Source organism: Anabrus simplex, chromosome 4, assembly GCF_040414725.1.
Source record: "Anabrus simplex isolate iqAnaSimp1 chromosome 4, ASM4041472v1, whole genome shotgun sequence".
NCBI lineage: Eukaryota > Metazoa > Arthropoda > Insecta > Orthoptera > Tettigoniidae > Anabrus > Anabrus simplex.
In genome coordinates, this window is record NC_090268.1 from 251,863,844 (window position 1) to 251,877,185 (window position 13,342).

Below are 13,342 nucleotides of genomic sequence, written 5' to 3' on the forward strand. Positions count from 1 at the left end.
TCACGAAACATATACTGTGATACTCCCACATGGCACGTCCCAGCTGGCGGATAGGGGGATCCTCACCAGCTTGCTGGCAGACTTGAGCAAAATAAAATAGCTCTCGCGGACCAAACACGTCTCTTTATGGATGGTCAACGGCTTGGAAGGCGGAAGAGGACAATTGGTAATGCCCCAACGGTGGATATGGCAGATGAACCATCGCACGTTTGACCCAATGGCAAAACTGATGGAGGAGGAACCTGTTACGTTTGAGGTTCCCAGTGATCATGGAAGTGGAAGAGGTCACACCAGACGAACTGGCTGTCAAAGTGGTCTTCATATTTTCTTGAATCTGCGGCAGTTCATCGCAGTTCCGGTGTCTGAAACCACATGTCTCTGTGCAGTGATGAATAGCTCTGGAAACATTGCAGAAATGATGACTAGTTTTAAGACTTAGACAATGTCTATTTAAACAACGTCTAAATCGAGCACGATCTTCCATTGCATAAACAATGTTCAGTTAGTGTTTAACTAGACATCATTTAAAGTTTCAATGTTGGTTTGAAAATGGAGATAGAAGTATCTTTCGTGCAACTCTTTGCTTGGCGCAACCAATAAAATTCATCGGTGCGCGTGCCGAACACCAGTCAGCTGTTTGTCTTGCTACACATTACTCAAATATGGCTAAGCATGAGCATGACTTGCCCTCAGATAAGAGTATAGCTTTCGGTGGAAATTAAATCTCATAAAATTATTGACACTAAAGCGACACGCCACTGTACGGGGAAGTTTAGCTTTGATTATAGCATTGTTACAGTGAATGTAATCTATATATATATAAAGTAGCTTGTCCTGACTGACTGACTGATTCATCATCGCCGAGCCAAAACTACTGGACATAAAGAAATGAAATTTTGGGGATATATTCATATTAAGATGTAGGTGCTCGCTAAGAGAGGGTTTTTGGATATTCCGTCGCTAAGGGGGTGAAAAAGGGGGTGAAATTTTAAAATGAGTGTGTCTATATCTCAAAACTTTAAAAGTTTACAGATGTGAAAATTGGTATTTAGAATCTTCTTTAAAAATAAGGAAATACGTATTTTTTTGTTTTCAGAAAATCCCAATAGGAGGGGTGAAAAAGGGGTTGAATGCCTTTAATCAGGATACCGGTACCTATATCTCAGAAACTGAAGATATTACAGACCTCAAAATTGGTACTTTTGATCTCTTTCAAAAATACAGAAACACATATTTTTTTGTTTTTGGAAAATCCAATTAATGCGAGGGTGAAAAGGGGGGTGAATTTTTAAAATGAGTGCATCTATATCTCAAAAGTTTTAAAGTTTAGAGATGTAAAAATTGGTATTTGGAATCTTCATTAATAATAAAGGAACACGTATTTTTTTGTTTTTGGAAAATCCCAATAAGAAGGGAGAAAAGGGGTGAAAAAGGGGTAGAATGCCTTTAAAGAGAATACTTATATCTTAGAAACTGAAGATATTACAGACCTGAAAATTGGTATTTGGGATCTCCTTTAAAAATAAAGAAACGCGCATTTTTTGTTTTTAGAAAATCCAATTAATGGTGGGGGTAAAAGGGGGATGATTTTTTAATATGAGTGTATCTATACCTCAAAACTTTTAAAGTTTATAGATGTAAACATTGGTATTTAGAATGTCCTTTAAAAATAAAGAAACACGTATTTTTTGTTTTTGGAAAATCCAATTAATCGGAGGGTGAAAAGGGGGTGAATTTTTAAAATGAGTGATCTATATCTCCAAATTTTTAAAGTTTGCAGATGTAAAAATTGGTATTTAGAATCTTCATTAAAAATAAAGAAACACGTATTTTTTTGTTTTCGGAAAATCGCAATAGGAGGAGTGAAAAGGGGTGAAAAGCGGTTGAATCCTTTAATGAGGCTACTTATATCTCAGAAACTGAAGATATTACAGATCTGAAAATTGGTGTTTGGGATCTCTTTTAAAAATAAAGATACACGTATTTTTTATTTTTGGAAAATCCAATTAATGCGGGGTGAAAAGGGGGAGATTTTTTAAAATGAGTGTATCTATATCTCAAAACTTTATAGTTTATAGACGTAAAAATTGGTATTTAGAATCTCCTTTAAAAATAAAGAAACACGTATTCTTTTGTTTTCGGAAAATCCCAATAGGAAGGGTGTAAAAGGGTGAGTAATGGGTTGAATGCCTTTAATGAGGCTGCTTATATTTCAGAACCTGAAGATATTACAGACCTGAAAATTTGTATTTGGGATCTACTTTAAAAGTAAAGAAACACGTATTTTTTCGTTTTTGGAATATCCAAATATTGGGGGGTGGAAAGGGGGGGTGAATTTTTAAAATGAGTGTGTCTACATCTTAAAACTTTAAAATTTACAGATGTAAAATTGGTACTTAGATTCTCCTCTAAAAATAAAGGAACACGTCTTTTTCTGTTTCCTTAAATCCCAATAGGAGGGGTTTAAAAGGGTGAAAAATGGGTTGAATGCCTTTAATAAGGATACATATATCTCAGAAACGAAAGATATTACAGAACTGAAAATTTGTATATGGGATCTCCTTTAAAAATAAAGAAACACGTATTTTTTAGTTTTTGGAAAATCCAATTAATGGCGGTTAAACAGGAGTGACAAAATGGGGTGAATTTTTTGAAAGACTATATCTACAGAATATCTTGGAAACGTAAAATGTTACAGACGTAAAAAGAGGGTGTTTGAAATCTCCTGTAAATGTAAAGAAACATATGTGATTTGTTTTGGGAAACTCCACTTAAGGGGAACTCAAAAGGGGTGAAATTTTAAAATGAGAATTTTTACAGTATATCTCAAAAAACTTAACATGTTACAGAAGTGAAAAATGGTATTTTTTTATCTCTATTAAACATAAATAAACGTGTATTTTTAGTTTTCGGAAATACCACTTGGGTGGAGCGGGGGGGGGTAAAAGTGACTGAAAATGGTGTTGAATTCTTTTAGTTAGGCTACTGATATCTCAAATATGAAGATATTACAGACGTGAAATTTGATATTTGGAATCTGCTTTAAAAGTAAAGAAACACGTATTGTCGGAAAATCCAATATGGGGGGGGGGGGTGAAAGAATTGAAATATTAATTGACTTAATTGTATGAGAATACATACATCTAATAAAAACTAAAGTTGTTACAGACGTGATAATTCGTATTTGGATCTCCTTTAAAAACAAAGAAAAACGCGTTTGGGAGGGGGGGGGGGGGCGGGGAACCATCTTGGAGGGCGGGAGTGTCAAGGAGTTGAATTCCTTTAATGAGGACACATAAATCAAAAACTGAAGAATTTTGAGTCGTGATAATTGGTATTTAGAAGATCCTTTACTATTAAAGAAACAAGTATTTTTTGCGGGAAAATTCACTTGGTGAGGGGGGGAGTAGTGTGAAATGAAGTGCAAAAAGTAAATTATTATTATGGGGATACTTATATCTCAAAGCTGAAGGTAATAGACGTGAACATTGGTGTTTGGAATCTCCCTTAAACATAAAGAAACAAGCCTTCTTTTAATTTTTCGTCGGGGGGGGGGGGGGGGGGTGGCGGTAAATAAACTTAACGGCGGTGGGGTGTAGAAGGAGGTGAGACCAATTGATTTTACTGTTATTAATGTACTTATAAGGATCCTCCGTTGCCCAGACGCAAGCGTGCCGGCCTCTCACAGCTGGGTTCCGTGGTTCAAATCCCGTTCGCTCCATGTGTCATTCGTGCTGGACAAAACGGAGGCGGGACAGGTTTTTCTCCGGATACTCCGGTTTTCCCTGTCATCAGCCATTCCAGCAACACATAATAATAATAATAATAATAATAATAATAATAATGTTCCGGACCGTCGTCAAATGTGCGGACCGCGCTGGAAACGGCTCCTGGACGGGTAATGACTAAGAATGCAGCCTGGCCGCAGGTTCAGTGCCGCCAAGGCACCGAATATGACACCACGCTGGATCTCCTGAAGGATTTTATCCATATTAAAAATGATTATAGGAAAAGATGGCACAGATTTACGGACCCAACTGACCGGGAGGAATACCTGAGCCTAACCCGGGAAGTACGAAATCGATTGCTGAAAAGGAAGATTGAAAAATGGGAGGAAACGTGCCGTAAAATTATAGAAAACGAGTCAGATCGGGAATTTTGGTGGATTCTAGCAGAAAACGAGTCAGATCGCGAATTTCGGAGGATTATATATCTAAAACAATAAGCATTCAATTATATATTTCAGTATAATACCGTAGCGAAGCACGGGTATCTTGCTAGTTTAATCATAAATACGGCAACTTTGACGAAGGGAAGATGAAGCAATAGTAATGTGTAACCGAGTGTGTTGTACGGGCCATATAGATGTAGCTTGCATTTTGGAGATCGTAGGTTTGAAACGTATCATCGGCAGCCCTGACGATTGTTTTCCGTAGTTTCCCTATTTTTACACCAGGCAAATATTAGGGCTCTTCTTCCCCAGCCCTTTTTAAACAATTATCACCACCACTTGCCTTTTCCTATCTGATAGTTGCTGAAAACTTATTCTGCGATTTAGCAGCGGGCGACCCACAGAGAGGCCGTCGGACTAACCTTTCTTCCTGGAATCGTCTCAACATGATAATATGTTTCATGGTACATAACCTCTGATTGTGATTCACTCCTCTCATTTGAGGTTAAACAGTGCTCTCGGCAGTGTTTAAACATGACTGGTTGAACATCGGTTTTATACAGTGTCTAAGTGATAAATAATGTCTCTGCAATGCGTCAGCCATACTTAGGCATTGTTTAACTGCAGACATCGTCTAAATACCGTTTCTGTAATCAGCCCATAGTGTGTGGGTCACTTCCAGGCAAAATGTGATCCACCTTAAACAAAATCACACCATTGGCAGTTTCTCCTGCCATTTCCTTCAGAAGTCCAACAGTGATGGGATAAGGGTGAAACTGGGAGCTATTAGTCTGGACCTGCACATTGGCAGCATTTGTGTGATGGTTGCCTCCCTGAGACTCGTGACTACTCTGGGATCCAGTCTGGCATCTGTGACTGGGCAGACCTCTTTAGGATAACCGCTGCCCATCCCTGCATGGGGAAGGCCCTAGAAAATGTGGGCTAAACATCGGTAGTCATATTAGAACTTGTGTGGGAATCTGCACTTTGAAGTTCACTCCCATTTTTGCAGATGAAAATTTAGTAAGAATGATATGATAATGACTATTGGAATATGGAATATCAGGACTCTTCTCAACTTAAAGAATAATAACAGACCAGAGAGAACAGCTCTAATTACTCATGAGCTAGCTAGTTGAAATATTGATGTTGCTACTCTGATTGAAACTAGGTTATCTAATGAAGGACAGGTCAGTTAGCCCAGCTCAGACTACACCCTCTTTTGGTAAGGACAGAATGTAGCTGAACCACACATACATAGTGTTGGATTTACAGTAATAACAAAAATAGTGAAAGAATATCAGCTCACACGTATTGCAGTCAATGAAAGGCTGGAGATAGATTTGTTATCTTTATCTCTGCCTATGCTCCCAGTTTAGATGATAATGATGATCCTAAGAAACGATTCTATCACCATCTGAACAGTCTTCTTGACAACATGGATACTTAGGATAAGATCTTCGTGCTTGGAGATTTCAATGCCAAAGTGGAAAGAGAGAATCAATTATGGGAGAATGTCATTGGGTAATCAAGGTATAGGAAACTGTAATGAAAATGGGCTACTACTTCTTGATCTTTGTGCTGAGCATAAACTCTTCATCACCAACACACATTTCTGCCTACCTCACTTCAAGACCACGTAGATGCATCCACGTTCCAAACACTGGCATATCATTGACTATGTCATCATTAGGCAGCGTGACAGAAAAGACGTTCTGATTATAAGGACAGCACGTAACATTGATGACTGCTGGACTGACCATAGACTTCTAATTTGTCGTTTAAGGATCCTCGTACATTGTAAGGCACAATCTTACTTCTCAAACCCTTCCAGGAGAAAATTCAGCATCACCAATCCTCAGAATGAAGTTATTTTTACTGTTCTCCAGGTCACTCTTTTCATTCAACTAACTAAATGTCCAATCAAAACAAAAAGATGTTGAATCAAAGTGGACCACATTAAGAAACATCATCCGAGTGGCTGCAGAGAAGCAAGAGAAAAGACTGGTTTCATGACAGTGATGAAGAGATTTTGAGTCTCATTAGTGTTAAAAGGGATGCCTACCTGTCTCTTGCTCAGGATCCATCTTCCGTAGAGAAGAAGGCACATTATGAAGAGTTCAACAAAAATGGCCAAAATGTCAGACTGAAATAAGAGTGATAAAAAACAGCTGGTGGGAACAAAAGGCTAAGGAACTTCAAAAGTGGTCTGATGCCAGAGACCTATGGAACTTTTGTGCTGGCATAAAAGAGCTCTACAGAGCTGTTCATTCCTCATTGGGCACCCTGAAAGCCGCCAGCAATACTGCCATTTTCACTGACAGACCGGACATCTTGAACCACTGGAAGGAACACTTCAGCTTGCTCTTAATCTGCAGTTCTTCTGCTGCTGAGGACTTCCTCCAACATGTGCCACAACATCCTCCACAACCTTGGATGGCAGCCCCACCTACTTTTCAGGAATTTAGAAAGGCTCTTGATAATCTAAAACCAAGAAACACTCCTGGACCTGACAACATTCCCCTTGAGCTCACCCAAAGTGGAGGCTTATCTCTGAAAACCTGGCTTTTCTCCCTGATCCTTCTAGTATGGGAATCTTGCAAGGTCCCTGCTGACATGAAGGATTCCACCATTGTCACCATTAAAAAAGTGATCAAAGCATCTATGGTAGTTAATGTGGCATATACCTACTCTCCATAGTTGGTAAAATATTTGCTAGAGATCTATTGAATCATCTCCAAAGTCTCTGAGAAGGTACTTCCTGAATTCCAATGCAGGTTCTGTCCTTCAAGAGGCACTGCTGATATGATCGGTGCTAGACAACTCCAGAAAAAGTGCAGAGAGCAACAAAAGCCTTAACTTTTCGTATTCTACAATCTGAAAAAGGCCATCGATACAGTGCCTAGAGAAGCAATGAGGATGGTTTTAAGGCAATTCAGGTGCCCAGAATACTTTGTTGGATTGATACAGACACTCCATGATAATATGCTTGGACAAGGGTTGTATCAAAATTAAATTTCAGAATCACTAATGGCTTTTTAATCCCTCAGCGTCGCAGCCATTTAAAGAGCTTCCTACTCCATGGCCGGAAGAGATTTCAACTACGTGCAAACAAAATACATTGATTCACTTAAAATATTACTACGAGTATATGAGTAGCCCAATATGCATGAAATTTCGCATTCCTTATGATGAAACTATGTACGGTATATGCAGATAATTACATAGCTGTTTCTTTCATATTAGTCATTTAGTTTGGTGTGATAGAGTTCGAGGCACTTCTCGAGACAGAGACCCGTGTCACATTCCTAGCAGCAGTAATCCGATGTCTTCTTTTTGTTATGCTTCGAACACATGATGCAACCAACATCTGAGGTTTAGATTTCTCAGTTTTGAGTGCTAATTTCATGATAAAACATCTTTCCTGCAACCTTGGAACTGTATTATTTGATGCACGCTTGCTTTGAATATTTTGTTCCTCACCCGAGTGAGTGTAGGCCTATTTTGTAAACAAACCTTCCTCAAGCTGAACCCGGTAAGATAACTGCTTAGTGTTTGTCCCAGTCACTTGTCTTAAATATTATTAGATAATTTAGGATGGTTACATTTAAGAGTCTTTTGAACAGCTTTATATACTGCACTGGTTCCTCCTCATGGGCACTTTCATCATTTATCACTGCATCCGCTACAACCATATCATCTATCTTATTATCACTGCTGCTAATACTATCACTACTAATTCAGACTAAACTTTCATCTGAATTATACAATATTTCAAGCTTGTTACTGTCAGTCAATCCACGGCTGGAATTTGTCATTGTGCGTGGCACGTTACACGGACTTGATGCAGCTGCAGCGAGACTCAAAGCAGCAGGATGAACCTGTTTGAGGGGAATAACATTTATGACAAAACAAACCAACGCGATACATATTTCAGATAAAAGGTCGGGACATCATCTTTCAAATGAAATATATACCATGCACAACTGGTTCTCGCATCATATGACATAAAGCAGCACTAACTGATACGTATACAGAACACTGGTGAGAGTTATGAAAATATTTTAAGCGAAGAAAAAAAGACAAATACAATAAATAAACTGCACTCTATATGCACAAATAGTGCAAAGAACATCATGCGAAAAGACCAACTTCTCAGGTCTTGATTTCTTTATTTTATTCTGTGGGAAAGAACGAAGCAAACAGACTTTAAAAGAACAAGAGATTATTCCTCAGAATTGCTTGACAAAAATAGACAAAATTTTAACAAACTACAATTCTTATTTCACAACACTGATAAAACGTCAACATTTCTTCTTGGAATCAAAACCATTTGCCTTTCGATAACTCCAAAACTCCTTATGCTACAACCGTAAATGCAAAGCCACTATCGAAGAGTAGAGAAAGGTCCACCCTTTTTTTTTTTTTTGCTAGTTGCTTTACGTCGCACCGACACAGATAGGTCTTATTGGCGACGATGGGGTAGGAAAGGCCTAGGAGTTGGAAGGAAGCGGCCGTGGCCTTAATTAAGGTACAGCCCCAGCATTTGCCTGGTGTGAAAATGGGAAACCACGGAAAACCATCTTCAGGGCTGCCGATAGTGGGATTCGAACCTACTATCTCCCGGATGCAAGCTCACAGCCGCGCACCTCTACGCGCACGGCCAACTCGCCCGGTAAGGTCCACCTATTCAGTACCATTAGCTTAATATAGTGTCCTATATTGGTACTAGTTTCGACCCTACATAACATTGGGTCATCTTCAGCCATGATGTAATTGGAAACAAATGTTTACGTTGGCGGCTGTGGAAGAAAAGAGGGTCTATACCACGTATAGAGGTCAGTGCTTGAGGGGTTAAGCAAGACTGTGCACTTGCACTAACACTCTTTGCCCTGTACTTAGCAGCCAAGCTCTATGAAACATTGTCTAAGAACAGTACAGGTGTGGATAAGTATATGCTTTATGGAGGGCTATTCAGTCAGACCGGACTCCGATCAGGAAGACTTACTAGTCTCACGTATATAACTGAACTGCAACGTGTGGATGACAATGCTTCTCCAGCTCATACATCTGATGAGCTGCAACTGTCAGCTAACTGTTTCACTAAGGCATATGAACGATTTGGCCTAACCATCAACATTCTTAAAACAGAGATACTTGCACAGCCAGCTCCTGCAACTGCCTTTTCAGATTTCAATATTTCTATCTCTAGTATGCCTGAACAAGTAATCATTTCCTCTCTCTAGGAAGTATTCTCTGTAGTGACTGTTCAATGGAGAAGGATGTGGAAAACAGAATACATGCTGCCCATATACCTTCTGGATGTCTTACACATGTGGTCTATCTGAATGAAGATCTAAGAATATATAAAAAATTGATGGTGTAATGAGCAGTTGTCTCCACCCTGCTCACCAGGGATGTGAAATCTGTACTCTTTATCACCATCATATGAAGAAACTAGAACGCTTCCATCAACAGAAGCTCAGATATATTGTGAACATCAAATGAGATGACTACCTTCCAAGCACACCCGTTCTAGAACATTGAACAGTAGAATTGAACAGTATAGAGGCTACCATCATTGGTCACCAACTGAGATGGATTGGACATGTCCAGCACAAGAAAGGTGACAAACTTCATCGAAAAATTCTGTATAGTAAAATCAGTACAGACAGGAGACCTCATGGTGCCCCTCTAAAGCACTATAAAGATCAGATTAAAAAGACCTTCACGAGCACTGACATTGATCCAAGCACTTGGTATTTCATTGCAGAAGACTGCATTTGCTGTCGCACAACTATTGCAGTTGCTGTTTCACAGTTTGAGTGTGAACATCATAGGCAGGAAACAGAAAAACGTCAGAGGCACAGACACCGCCAGGCTTAGCCATGACCTCTACACTCTATAAAGTGCAACCAATGTGGTTGTATGTTTCATGCCAGTATTGGTCTCCTTAGCCCTCAGAGGCATCTGCATTCTTGAATTCAAATATTGGAAGAATTGCAGGAGAAATAGGAATACTTGGATACGAGTATCAGCCGACAATGACTGTAAGTTAAATCACAGCAATCATTGTTCAGAATGAGTAAAATAATTGTCAGTGTGTAAAATGAGGAGGGGTGAAGAAGTAGAAATTGTCAAATCTATTTATAATGCAGTAAAAGACAAAACTAGCACTGAAGAGGATCACGAAGACCAAAAGTCCACGGGGTCAAAAGGATTCTTATAATGACTAGCGAGAAAGTTGGACAGGGATAGTTTCAGAAAAGAAAGAAAAAAATGGCTGCTATGGGGGAAAAAGGAGTGGATGGTGACGAGAGTATATCAGAGTATATGTTAGAATTATGGAAGTGCTGTGATAGTACAGTACCTACATTTTGAGTACTGGCACCTTTGCACCTTTTCTCCTAGAGGGGGGGGGGGCTCTTCTCTGCTTATACCATATGAAGAGATCTGTAACCTTTAATTACAACCTACCGAGCTCGATAGCTGCAGTCGCTTAAGTGCGGCCAGTATCCAGTATTTGGGAGATAGTAGGTTCGAACCCCACTGTCGGCAGCCCTGAAAATGGTTTTCTGTGGTTTCCCATTTTCACACCAGGCAAATGCTGGGGCTGTACCTTAATTAAGGCCACGGCCGCTTCCTTCCCACTCCTAGCCCTTCCCTGTCCCATCGTCGCCGTTAGACCTATCTGCAAAAAATATTTACAACCTTGTTAATGTGATTATCTCAATGAAGATCTTTCCTTATATTAACCCCTAAGTACTCACTGTGATCCCTGTGAGGTACTTTTACCCCATCAACACAGGAATTAAAACTGAGAGGACTTTTCCTCTTGATGAAACTTACAACCTGATTTTGATCCCATTTACCATCTTACCGTTGTCTGCTGTCCATCTCATAACATTGGCGAGGTCATTTTACAGTCACTCACAATACTGTAGTTTATTTATTACTCTATACAATATAAAGTTATCTGCAAAAAGCCTTATCTGTGAATCCGCTTCGTTACTCATATAATTTATATGCATAGGAAATATAAAAATCCAATAATACTGCTTTGTGGGTCGGGACCCCTATCTTATTAGTCACATGATCTGATAATACTTCACTTATTGTAATTCTCCGAATTTTTATTTTCTAAAAATATAACCACCTATTCAGTTAGTCTTTTGTCTAGTCCTATAGCCCTCAATTTCTTTAGCATTCTCCCATGATCGATCCTATCGAAGACCTTTGGTAGGTCAATAGCAATACAGTCCTTTTGACCTCCTGAATCTGAATATCTGCTATATTTTTGCCAGAAGCAGTATCAAGATGAATTCCATGACGCATTAAAAATGTTGTCTTTTGTAATAATATTTTGTAGTTTGGAAATGTTGATGTTGCAGTTTTCTGTGTATTTGTCCAGCAAATGTATTCCATTCTAGTAGTATCCATTAGACATCTGTAGTGGTCAGAAACATCTGAAATACTCACCGTATGTTCTACTGAAGACGTGATAGTTAGTGGTATGTAAAACCAATAACATTATTATTATTTTTTTTTTTTTTGCTAGTTGTTTTACGTCGCACCGCCACAGATAGGTCTTACAGTGACGATGGGACAGGAAAGGGCTAGGAGTGGGAAGGAAGCGGCCGTGGCCTTAATTAAGGTCAGCCCCAGCATTTACCTGGTGTGAAAATGCAAAACCACGGAAAACCATTTTCAGGGCTGCCGACAGTGGGGTTCAAACCTACTATCTCCCGAATACTGGATACTGACTGCACTTAAGCGACTGCAGCTATTGAGCTTGGTAACATTATTATTAAGAGGCAAGGATATCATATAAATAACTACCAATATTTAATCTGTTAAAAGAAAATGGCTGGTTGGTGGTCGGAGAGTAGGGTGGACTTTAAATGGATGTACTTTCTTTTTCTCACACTGTCCTTCGTCCTACAGCAGTATTCAGTTTTCAACAGTGGTCACCACCATTCATTCTCCATCCTCTACTGATTAAAGGATGCAACTTTACCTGTTTTGTTTCCTCTCTTTATATTGGAACTATTATAGCTTTTATTCATTAAAGAGTAACTGAAGTCATTTCATCCTTCACTTAGCACAGTAGTACTTGTTTATAGCCTCATTTCTTGTACTTCTACTTTAATAGTGAACTGATTGTTGTGCTTGCCATTAATGAAAAAACTCACTTGGTGATGCTTGTTGTTTAAAGTGGCCTAACATCAAAGGTAATCTCCCCCCCAAATCATGTTTATGTTTACAATTCTTTTTCAGCATAAGAGTTGGGATTTTGGGAAATCTGGTTATTGGTTTAAGGTCTTGATTTTTGCAGGTTTTGTTTACACTTGTAGCATCCTATTTTTTGGTATTATACTGTTCTATACTAAAACTTACAGCTATCCTTGTGACTGACAGAAGTATGTAAAATTAATACCTGCAATTATCTTTTTATTCCAGATTAAGCATATCTCCTCATTCCATGACATGTTTGCTGGATGACTTCGTTTCAAGTGACTGAAATGTGCAATATATACAAGAATATATTATTTTGTTGAAAAATTTATATATTATTTAATGGTGTCTTAAGTCAGATAGGATTAGTTAACCATGTTTTAAGTCTTTCTGTTGATGTTCAAATAATCGGATGATTATGTGATAAATTTTTAATAGGGCTTCCATTGGAAACCCTTAATTGTTATGTGTTCATATTGTAAATAAAAATTACATGTTCCTTAAAATTTGTACAAATAAAGATACTATTTTATGAATGTAACATTTTTAATTTTTAGGTTTATACACTTAATATGCTATAGTAGACTGTTATGCAGTGGATTGTGATTCTTATTTAGATAAAATAATTATTGTAAATCTTATGTAAGACACTCAAAAAAAGAATGAGCATATGGAATTGTATAAATTCCTTGCAGGTACACTTTTCTCAGAAACAATTCAACCTACAGAAATAATATTTGTTGTGGGTATTCACAGGGATTGTATTTACATGGTAGGTGAATTATATTCTGATAGCCAGGTGCTCAAACACGTTAGCCTCATGTCGGTGGATTTACTGGCACGTAAAAACTCCTGAGGGACTAAATTCAGGCACCTTGATGTCTCTAAAAATAACTTAAAAGTAGTTAGTGGGACCTAAAGCAAATAACATTATTA

The 13,342-nt window shown here is 38.5% G+C and overlaps 1 protein-coding gene across 4 annotated transcripts in view; it reads left to right on the forward strand.

Moving 5' to 3' along the window:
* Window positions 1-13,115, forward strand: part of LOC136872630 (scm-like with four MBT domains protein 1) — a 256,730-nt gene extending 243,615 nt beyond the window's left edge. For all 4 annotated transcript variants that reach the window (XR_010859967.2, XM_067146434.2, XM_067146432.2 and 1 more), the window contains one exon: window positions 12,632-13,115. The gene's annotated coding sequence lies outside the window, so the exon portion shown is untranslated. The remainder of the gene's footprint in view (window positions 1-12,631) is intronic.
* The last annotated feature ends 227 nt before the right edge of the window (window positions 13,116-13,342 follow it).